At 39.8% G+C, this 12,144-nt stretch overlaps 1 protein-coding gene across 6 annotated transcripts in view; it reads right to left on the bottom strand.

Annotated features, from left to right (window-relative positions):
• Window positions 1-12,144, bottom strand: part of LOC122806215 — a 330,985-nt gene that overhangs the window by 212,431 nt on the left and 106,410 nt on the right. For 4 of the 6 annotated variants that reach the window (XM_044076444.1, XM_044076443.1, XM_044076448.1 and 1 more), the window contains exon 3: window positions 3,917-3,986. The exons of the other annotated variants lie outside the window; for them this stretch is intronic. The gene's annotated coding sequence lies outside the window, so the exon portion shown is untranslated. The remainder of the gene's footprint in view (window positions 1-3,916; window positions 3,987-12,144) is intronic. 6 annotated transcript variants of the gene reach the window in all.

Genomic DNA, 12,144 nt, shown 5'->3' with positions numbered 1-12,144 from the left:
GGCCTTTAAGGGGTGAGAGGGGGGTAAAGTTAACACTGAACCTATCTGCCAAGATGTTGGCAATATCAGTTGGTTCTGTATATTTAGTGCCATTGTGCTGTAACTCAGAGCAGATTTGAGTGTTACCATTGAAATTCTTGACATAGCTATAGAATGCTTTGTGGCTGTCTTTAGAATCAGTGACGATTTTGTTTTCGTAATTCATTCAACTCTCATCACACTAGTTAGGTCACAACAGCTTGCAAATAACATCTCAAATGCACACATGCTTGTAATCTATGTACTGGAGTTTCTCACTTTATGAGAAAGTGTCACACCAAAAAAATAAAAACATTTTTTGCAGTGGGGGCATGCACCCCATTCCCTTACTGCTTTAATTTTACTCCAAGGTTGGTACCAGTCAGAGAAGCAGTGATCACTGTCAGGCAGTGTAACATCAGTATATATCATTCTCTGAAGTGCACCGATGACAGACCACAGACAACTCGGTAACATGCAAGTATTTGCAATCTCACACTAAAGCCAGCAGTGAAACATGAGTAAATGGCAAATCAAGTCCTTGTGCTCAGGCAGCCATGAAATGAACTTGCATGAACTAAGTAACTGCAAGCTGTAATTACTACAATATAATGTCCTCCAATGACTGTTCTACCATCCTCTCAAGAGTCCTATATATAGTTAAAAACTGAAAAAAAAGCCCACCTCATCCATATTATTACAGGGATCATTAAAAGCTACCCACACCATTAGTTTGCTCAAAAACCTGCACTTTACTATTGGCCATTGACCTTTCTTCATTACTTATTAATACGATCTCTTTTCCTAGTACCACATTACTCTTTAGCCCCCCACCCCCACCCCATGGTGGTCAGACCACATAATCTTATATTCTCTGCTCCTTAATTAAATCACTTCTTGACAACTCAGCTTCACCTGTTGTGGCATAATTACCCACCCCCTTTTCACTATCACCTATTCCCTCTTGAAAGAATTACTGAGACCATTGAAACTGCACAGCAGAAGTTGATTTCATCCAATCTGACCCCTTCTGCCAGTTATTGACCAGTCCCCCCTCCTTCAGACCTAAGCCATGATGATGGTTCTTAGAGGTCAGAAATAACCCCAGTACATGTCACCCTGGTAAGCGTCTACTTCCAAGACCTGACACTACATAGAAACATGATATCAGTCTAGCTTAAATTCCTTCTTAAAGCAGAAACTATTTTTCTAGCACTTCCAGTCTATATATCCACTTCAGATTGTCTGACCCATTCCCTATCACATCTACATTACAGCTACAATAAAACCCTGCCACCTATAAATAGCATAACCCAACAGCCCTTTATTCTACCTCTCCATGCCCACTATTCATTCCCTTAAAGTCTGTTCTCACACACCAGCTCTGCCATTCTCATAAAACAAATGAACTCTGCATATCAATTAATTTCCAGTAGATCCTACTTATCAGTCTGCCATACTTTCCCACAAGAATAATTAAGTTATGTACACAATCTGTCAAAGACTCAGCACCCCTATTTATACAGCAGTTTACATCATGGAGCCTATACCTGATACCAGCTGCCACACTCACTCATCAGCTGAAATAGGTTGATCTGACATGGACTGCAGTGGTCAGATGTCCCAGACATGTAAGACATGAGAGAAATCATCCAGCAGCCCAAACATCCTATGATAACAACAAGAACAGACAGATAACAGGTACAAAAGGCAACCTAGCATTTCTACTACACACGGATGCCAGCAGTAGCTCAGATCCCCAATATTGTGCACCTCATCTCTTTACAAGACTTATAGATAAAGATCTTCACAGAAGTATGAATGTTGAGAAATAAAAGAAAAAACAAAATAATAATGCATTATTCAGCCACAGCTGTACATCCTGCCATCAACAATCCAAGGGCTGAGACCCATTTAATAATTTTGCAAGATCTCCTGTTCAAGGGTCACTGCCATTCCAGGATATCCCCTACAGCTCCATACATACCAACTGATATAAAACCTAGTGAGATAAACCCTCACATAGCTAAGATGCACATGTCATCCTACTCCTGGAAGGAATTCTTAATCCATTGCCTATGTGTCTTCCCACAGTTATAGTTGTATTACCTGCCTGAAAGAAATTGGCGATAGCATTGAACCATAAACTGTGAATGCTTACAGACATGGCACAGAAGCAAAAATTCATATCAGTAAATGGTGGTTGAATGGATAGAGCAGACAATGAAACATTCCAAAATGTGTATAAAACAGATCAGTGTCCATCCTTCATGTACTCCTTGGGACAGACATTTGCACTCAGCACAGTGAATGTCCTCCCATAATACCTAAAAACGCATTATCCTCGATGGTCATACTGCATGATTTTTATTAAAAATAATTTAGCTTTCTTGTACATGCACTTTCATGTCCAATAAAATTCAGCTAGTAAGAAAATAAATGTCTCCTGTAGGCCTTCCTAACTATTCCTCTGATTCAGAAGGTTATCTTGAAAATCATGCATGAGAGAACTTGGGTGAAATAGATACAGCTGTTCTAGTTAAGATAATCGTGGATTTCTCTCATTCTCCAGAAATCAACTCTGTAGCTTTGGCTGACTCTAAAGGAATATATATTTTTTTCTGAACAGCACAATGTAGGACTCCTATCGCCTCTTCATAGTTGTCAACTGACTGCTTGATGATTAATACTTTGATCCAGAACAGTTCTACCATTTTCTCTACATGACTTTTGCCCTTGTGTCTATCAGTTATCAAGGTTTTCCCTAGTCAGTTGTACAGGGCCTATTCATTTCCCAGCACCAGGAATTTCAACCAGTGCCTAAGAAATGAGGGGTCTGTTACTTAAGAAGACATAAGGGTGTGTGCGCCCCTGCTGGCATCATGGTAATGCACCTGGGCTTGGGGACCTGTGACCCACATCACTGTGGAGGACCACAATGCCTTTTCCAAGCAAGTGTATTGCTAAAACCAAGCAATAACTTGGTAAGGCTAACTCCCACCCTCAGGATGCACATTTGCTTCACTACCCCTCCTGCATGGGATTGACGGTGCATGGCTGGCTCTGCCCCCATCTTCCCTCCCTGACTGGTCATGACCATCCTACTCAATTAGCTCCTTCATGTATCCATGTCAGTAATTGAACTCAGGTTGCCTGGGTCACAGTCAGCAATTCATCTCTTTATGTAAATGGATCTGGCAAACAACTGTAACTTTTTTTCTTGATTTATTAACTATTTTGCAGGAAGCAAGTTGGCTACTGTTAACAAATTCTGCTCAGCAAATGGAAAGAGTGTTATTTGTGGTATCAGCCCAGTAGGTCTTCACTTCATGGAAACATTTTTTTAACCCTACAGTATTTATTCAATCATTAAAATTTCTGATATACACTTAAAGGATAATGTAATTATAAGAAAAACAAATGAATAATACAGGACTAAAGGCAGGCATATAGAGTTATATGATAGCTGGAACCAAACCTGACAAGCAATAAATGTATGGCAGAAAACTATTCTGCAGTAAACATCTAAACACCAGTTCACACACACACACACACACACACACACACACACACACACACACACACACACACACACACACACACACACACACACACACTATTCAGACAATTGAGTGGGTTATGAATTTATATTTCTATATGTGTTTGATTTTTCGCCAGATTTTCCAATTTCCTTTGATATCAATATTTGGGAAGACTGAGGACATGCAGGTTCCATGGGAAGCACCCTACTTTGGAATCAAACCACAGATAGCAGGGCTATAACGCAGCAGCACCAACTGCTGCACCACTATGTCTTCCTTTCTCTTCTTTTTGACTTGGGGCTAATTTTATTCCTCATTTAAAGTTCATTGTTTTCTCTTTTTGTCTGCTTGCTTACCTTGGAATGTATCAGTCTGCTCTTTTAGTACACCGAAGCTGTTGTTGAAAGAGATTTTTGCATCTGAAACCTGCATAAAAAACATATATGATTTAATTGAAACCTTATGAAGATGCTTGCAGGACTTCTCTTTGAAACAGCTTATTCAGTTGATTTGATTTTTTTACAGGTGACTTTTACCTCTATGCATCTTAATAATCACTTTTATAATTAAGAACTTTATGAAATGTGATCATGTTTTGTCTCTTTTGCTCAGAATAATATAAATGTTTATTTAATTGAGCAGTGAACTGGCTTTCAGTACCGCCACCTATCCTCCTTCCCAGTATTTAAACCTTAAATATTTGTTGAATTTTTCAGGGAGAGTGCTGTGTAGATGCTAAAGTGATCTACAGCCAAAACTTTGCTGCTGTCAATCCTTTGAAAATGCAGAAAGATTTCTGCTAGCTTTTTTCCCTGGTAATAAAGTTCATCTTCTTTGCCAAAGGCTAAAAAGGGGTAATAATATTTGTGCCTGGTAAGAGACAAATTAAAGACTGCCAGGGTCACAACCTAGAGGTGTTTAGTGTGTGCTTCTGTATACTTTTTGACAGCATACCACAACTATGTTCCTCTTTAGCTACTTACTACTTTTGCATGAATGTGTCAGCCGCCATCAGATGGCTACATAGAGTTGCTTGGTTCCAGTGTTTTAGGAACTGGCCAGTGGAAGGCAATAGTCACAGATCATATTTCCTAGATGAACTGTTGGTTTGGCATAATGATTTAGGTTTTCACCTTACAGACACAAGGTAGAAGGTTTGATTCTAACATTGGTTTACTGGCTAGGCTTAAAATGGCCCTTCAGGACAGTTAGCTTAGTATTCACCTATGAACCTATATACTGAAAGGGTATCTGTCATCTGTTCTTATGATGAGTACATCACACATCTGCACTGTTCTGATGGCCAGATAGTTTGGAATATGTGGTGCTTGTTTATTTTGTGTAGTTATTGGCGTGCCTCTTATGTTGGGTCTGTATATCCATTCCTGTGTCTGTGTGAATTTTTATTGGGTGGTACTCTTTACTCCCACATCTCAAAGGGTTTGTGTGTGTGAGAGAGTGTGCATATTCTGTGACATGCTAGCATCCTGTCCAGAAATATTTTCTTTGAATTGTACCCAGTAAATGCCAGGATAGAATCCAGATTCTGCATGACTCTAAGTTGGATAAGGTAGGTATCAGTTAAAGAATAAATGAATGCTTTAAAGCAAAACCTAGTATTATCAGGATTTAATAGGCAGTCTCTTCTTGTAACTAGTTGTTTACCCATTCATATCCAGCAATATTATATGAGGAGTGTAAAAGAAAATGTAGAGGCTTGGATGGGCAAGGCAAAAAGGGAGAGGAAGCTTTCCTTTTCTATGTCTTAAGGGACAGCAGTTTTCTGCATGAGCAGAATATATGTTGATGTTCATCATTCCCACTGCCTCAGTGGCATATGGGTTCTGTGCCTACACAAAACACCTGATCTAGCAGTTTTCCAGAGCTCATAATCCCCTCCTCTGGTGCTGTTTGATAGGGGATACCCATCCCTTAAGCGGTAGGCTGACCCCTGTCACAAAATGTCAGCTATTCAGTCTTTAGTGCCAGCTGAAGGACTCGCACTACATAACTCTCAATCTCTTAGAGTAAGAAATCTGGACAAAGCCTAAAATAATGGGGGAACAACGGCCCACAAATATGAACAGATTTTAAATATTGCCCCTACAAGTTTAGACAGTTGCTAAAATAACAGGATTATGTTAGCATGCATTTTCTGGAGGGCACAAAGTCTGAAACTCAAATGTATGTCATTATTTAGTGACTTCTATCCTCCATTTTTTGCCTAAAAACTACAAACTTTATGAGGAACAGACGAAAAATATGAAACAGAAATCAAGACATTCTTTTGAAAATCTGGACAGTTGAGTGCTATGCTCACACAGTTGAATTTCCTCGGCAACCTGCATCCCCACCACTGGACCAGTTATCAAGGAGCCTCAGTCCTCACCACTAGCATCACTGGGAGGATGACAGGTACATACACAGTATTTCCAGATACAGCTCACTGCATCAAATGCAATTTCTCTTAAGTGCACACAGAGACCACAGTCATTCTGGGGCTGGTTCCTCCCTCTTTACACAGATCCCCAGTAAGACTCCCCACTGGCACAGCTATAGAGTTGAGATCCCAGCTGAGTGTCCAAGTCAAGACCTCCAGCACCAGAACCCTCTCTGTCCAACCAGTGCTTCTTGTCCCTGCCTAAGTAGCTGACACACACACACACACACACACACACACACACACACACACACACACACACACACACACACACACACACACACACACACACACACACACACACACTTTGAGGTTTGATTTATAGACAGACACACACACCTGGGAAAGACTGGCACAAGTTTACTATCTATGCCCCCTTCTGCCCAGTCTGTAAGTTAGTTTCAACTGCCACCAGCCAGCTCCTTATTGGCTACTTTATGGCCCTTAACAAAGGGTGTCCAATCTTACTTTGTAATGTTACTGTTAATACAAATGGTAGTTTGACCAAGAGCAATGCTATTAGGAGTGGCCTACACAGTGTCACCAAATAAATATGCAAGTACTCTCAAAACTTAAATATGTCTCACAAATATCAGCCACAATGAAAGGTTTACATATATTTAATAATAATAAAAGAACAAGAAAATACTCACTATATAATCACAGTAACATCCGAGTTTAAAATCACAGGAAATATTTAAGACAACATTGCAGGACAGTCTCAAATAAATAAAGAAAAACATCTAAATTAAGCTTTGCTATATTCCTGACTATATTTAGAGAATTACTATATCCTAGTTAACTTTCTTACAGAGCAAGCAAGGCAGATGTCATAAGTGGGTCTTCCAGCTGATGTTGTTAGGTCAAAGAAAAATACAGACTACACAGTCTCTTTCAGAGAGTTCTTAAATTAGTATCTCAGATATTACTGCTGGGATAGCTTGCAGATTGATATCATTTGTAGTCATCTGACTCTATCCCAGGTGAAAAACAAATATTTATACAGCTGGTAGAATTTAGCATCTACCTGTGAAAATACATAGACAGGGCTTTTCTTAAATCTATGGCAGATCCTGGAAGTCATACAACAATAAAACACTTCCACATCTCAAGCCTGGTAATTATTTCTCTTTCAAGACAACACAGAGAGCTCCCTAGTATAGACATCATGTCTCTTGCTGTCACAAAGTAATTTAATTTCAGCTATTTTTCTAAAATTAGCATCTTGTGTTCTGGTTTCCGTTGTTACAATATATACATCTAAACAGTTACAATAGTGCAGGTACATTTCTGTTCTAATCCAGTAGGGTACACTGTGGTTACATTTTAAGCTTAGTCTCAGTACTTTACAAACCCTTTTCAACACACACTTATGTACCAGCAGTTTGATATACAATTAACATACAATTCTGATAAATTTGTAACACAAGCATATGAATCATGTTGATATTCACAAATGACAATATAATTATTAACAAAATTCTAGACAGCTGGGCTGGCAGTATCTCCTTTTGTGACAGGTGCATTACATCTTCTAGACTCCAGTGGATCCCTTTGGGAACTTCCCTTCCTCTTTATATTATATACTTTGTTTTCGTTCTGTTTTATTTAAAATAATATATGTGTGTTAACATTTTATTTTAAATTACTTGCTATTAACTTATGCTGTTAAGTCCTTTGGGAATTCTAACTACTATGTTGTTTGCATGCTTAATACCACTTTAAAACAGTCACAGGGCTTTTCTGAAGTGTTTTACGACTTGAACTACAAATCTGAAGGTCTATCAGTTGAACACTAGGGACTATCCCTTGGCAGGGTACCAAGAAACCTTTTATTTATCCGTTTCATTTGGCAGGGTGCCAAGAGGCCTTTTATTTATCTGTTTCATTTTGAAGTTCTGAAAAAAAATATTTTTTTTCATTGTGTTCTTCATTTTATATTTACTACTAGTTTAATACTGCCACAGCTGTTTTTAATCATTAAATCAGTTTTGTCTACAAGTTTCTTCATTTGTATTTTCTGTGGAGATTTTTTTTTTCATTTCTTACAAGAGATTCTCTAAGTAAATGTTTATTTAGACGGTTTAAAATGTTTCTGTAAGGCCATATATTTGATTTTTTGTCACTAAATGAGTAAGTGAATTTTACTTGTTACAGTGACTGTGTGTGTTATTACATTGTGCGGATTGTAGAACGAGGCTTAGCACAATTTAAATTGTTTCTGCTATACTTTATACACTTCAGCCTTATTTGCTGTGTGGGAACATAGTTTATGTTTTGTATTACTGCTGCCCTTAGTGAGCCCTATCAGTGTATTATTCTGGTGTTTTCTTTTGTGACTTCATGGCTCGTTATACTGTTGCCCTCCCATCAAATTCAGTTGCACCTAAAAAGAAAACAAATCAACAAAAAATATGCCTCAGCCTACAGTTCATGAATCTGGTGTTGCCTTACGCCAGCCCATGGATTGCTTACCTTTTCCCCATTACTGCCTGGTGTGAGCCAACAGGGCTCTATGGTACGGGGTCAGACACATCCTCCGTTCAAGTTTCTGGTTTAGGTATGGGAGAACCAAACCTTTTGGGTGCAAGAGACATCCAAGGTAAGAGACTCCTTGTCAGACATAATACTCTGTCCCAAGATATTTTGTCCTCTAGTGTAGTTCATAGCAAGAAGAAACAGAATCTTCAGCACATGGCAGACAGTCAGGTTATTACCATGGCTTCCTCAGTTAAAGGTGTTTTAAAGTCAGCTAATGTCTGAGGCTGTGTTCCTATTCATATGACAGTAGGGGTACCTTCTCTAGAGATCAGTCTGACTCCACAGATTTTGATGGGGACTCTGCAGACAGTAGTGAACACAGTGTGTCTGTCAAATCTGATTCTTTGCAGATGAATACATTCAAAAACAAAGGGAAAGAGTACATCTGTTCTTGAGTGCTAGGCTAGCTAGGTTTAGACATATATTTGACAGAAGCAGTCTGTAGCTATGTCCGAGACTGTTTGAGTGTATGATCTTATTAAGGATTAGATTCCAAATATTTTGACAGTTCCTCCTCTGGTACTGTACCTTAGATGTCCATAAAACTGCATGTAAAACACTTTTGGCTAGTGACCAGCTGCTAAAAAGGCTATGGGGAAATACAAGATTTGGCTACTCTCTTTGCTTCTTTGTCACCTGACCTAGCTGCAGGTCCTCCAGCTGCCAACTCTAACAAGGAGAACTTTGGCTTATTTTAACCATATACCACCAGTTTAAATTGGAAAGTGGTTAGAATCTCTGGGAAAAAAGTGGACCCAGTCTAGTAACTTAGTCTTTAGAAATTTAAATTAATAGGGCTTCATGTGGAAATTTATTTTCCAATATGCTTATAGTTTAGATGATTTTACTGTATCTTTGCCTGCTGAACAGAATGAAATAGTTTCTAATGTGACTCTCAAGTTCTAGTTTCATAGTAGGTTACTAGGCTACTGGCCCCAGAGCTCTTACAGTCCTAGCCATGTTATACTTGAGTTACCCTAAATGACATTAGTTAGATGGGTGTTATTTACCGAGCAAGTCAGGGGTCAGCACCAACTACCCCTGTCCATGAGGGACATAGGTGCAACCCCTGGGATGAATTTGCAGTCTCCCATCCAGTTGCCCAGGTTGCGCTTGAAGATGGTCAGTGAGGAGGTCTGCTTAACATGAATTGGGACCCTGTTTCAAAGGAGCAGCAATCTCTGTGAGATATCTGTCTCTCCAGCATATTCTGTTGAAGTCACAGGTGAGGTTAAGATCCCTGGATTGAGTGATTCTAGTCCCATTTGATTTGTGTATGTGCAGTATTTGTATTAGGACATGGTGGGTGACTGCCCTGTAGGCTAGGCACAAGTCACCTCTCAGTAGCCTGGAAGGTACAGAGTACAGTGACAGGGCTTTCAGTTTATCCACATAAGACATGGTTTGGAGGCCTTGGATATTCCTTGTAAGAAACCTGTCTGGTCTCTCCAGGTGTTGCAGGTGTCTGGTGAGGTACATGCAAAAGTGGGCATTGTACTTTACTATTGGTCTAATGACAACTAAATACAGTGGAGTTATAACATCTTTAGACCTGGCTGTGATGCTCTTACTTATGAGATGTGCAATGTAGAAGGCTTTCCTTACCACGGTGGAAGCATGGTGATTGAAGTTTTAGATTACTATCAACCTGCTTTCCAAAGTTGTGCACCACTGAATTTGAGCTTAAGGGGTGCTGTCAGTAGTGTAATTAGCAGGTAATTCCTCTTTGCCAAAGGGGATAATAATGCACTTTTTTGCATTCAGTTTTAGTCCGTGGCTTTGGTACCAATCGTTTGTCTGTGTTAGCCCCTTCTGTAATATCTTTACATCATTGGAGGACTCAATGATTGAGTCCAATTTGCAATTGTCAGCAAACTTGGTAAGCCACAGTCTGTTTACTTTAGCCTGGACTTTAGAAGAATAGATTTCAAACAGTAACAGGCTCAGTACAAATCCTTGTGGTACACCACTGGTGACTGGTCTACTTGTAGAGTTGGAGTTCCTGACTTTGACAGTCTATATTCTTTCAGTGAGCTAGTGGTGTAAGGGTTTATCCCCAGCTGGGAGAGTTTCTCAATGATACCTGAGTGGGGAATTGTGTCATAAGCCTTGGCTAGGTCAAGTTAGGTGGTATGCCTTGTATTACCTTCATCCAAGGCTTTGGTGACATTCTCAAAGAAGTCTACCAGGTTTAACAGGCATGATATATCCTTGGCAAAGCCAAACTGGGTTGGGTCAAGAGTTTGAAAGTCGCCTCTGTCCTTGTTGATAAGGTCCATGATTATTATTTCCATGGCCTTGCAGATGAGGCTGGTCAGGCTTATGGATCTATAATTCCCAGGGTTGGTTGATGGGCCCCCTTTGTGCAAGGAGATTACTGTTGCTGTTTTCCACTCTGCTAGATAGAACATAGTTCTCAGGCTGTGGTTAAACAGAGTGCCAAGTAGTTCTGCAAATTCTTGTTTTAGATTGGTAAGTAAGCAGCTTGGGATGTTATCTGGTCCCACTGAGGCCATGTTTTTGGCCATGGAATGCACCGCTATAACCTGCTCTCTAGAGATGCTAAGGAGGGGACTGATGTCAGGAATACATTTGGGTATGACTGGTGGGAACAGGGAGTGAGGTTGGTGCCAAATCTGTCAGCTAGCAGGTTGGCAATTTCCTCAGATACAGTATGAAGATACCATCCACCATTATTTAGGCACATAGCTGAGCATTCCCTTTTAGATTTCTGATGCAGCCAAATAATGCCTTATGGTAATCTTTAGCTAGGGATGCTATTTTGGCTTCTTAATTAGCTTTAGAGGACTTTACAATATATCTAATTTGATTGTTCATGCTGTGTAGGGAAGTTATTCTCTGCCAAGTCATCTCCCTCTTGCTCCTAGACATCAATTTCTTCCTGTTGTTATATAACCTATTTGTACTTGAAGTCCATCAGGGTGGCTTGTTTTTTTTTTGGGAGGACCCGCTTTTGGTCTGGTCAGGTACAGCCAAGTCTATACAGTTGTTGGTATTTATACACAGCATTTGTGTATACCTCTGCATATGAGTCATTGCTGACTGTGTTTGCAGGGGGGTTGAAAATTTTTGTACTATTGCATAGTAGTCTATAGTTAGCTATGGAACATTTTTTTAGTTTTATTGCTCCTGTGGAGATGTCAGGTCCGAAAGTTACTTCAAATGTGACTGATTTATGGTCTGACCTTAACAGGGAGGTCACCACACAGAGGGGGGTGGTACAGTGACCCCCCCCCATGTTGGTGAGTACTAAGGCTAGGGTATTTGAACCCCTTGCAGGGGTGTAGACTATCTGCTCCAGGGTATTTGTAATGACAAAGTCCAGAAACTCATGTGCTATCATATTTGTGCTTGTGTCTGTCGCCCAATCGATGTAAGGATAGTTCTAATCTTCCATGACTAAGGTGTTTGGCAGTATGGTGAGAGACTCCAGTAGTTCCTCTAAGGCGGTATATTTCTCTTTGCTTATGGTGGGGGCCTATAATTAACAATGATGTGGTATGGTATTTTGCCTATAGTTAATTTGACTTGGAGTAGCTCAAGAAAGTCATGCTGCTTAACCAGTCTCGAGGTGTATTTAGC

The sequence above is a fragment of the Protopterus annectens genome, chromosome 7.part0, assembly GCF_019279795.1.
Source record: "Protopterus annectens isolate FY-2018-M chromosome 7.part0, PAN1.0, whole genome shotgun sequence".
NCBI lineage: Eukaryota > Metazoa > Chordata > Ceratodontiformes > Protopteridae > Protopterus > Protopterus annectens.
This window is presented reverse-complemented; position numbering and strand designations above follow the sequence as displayed.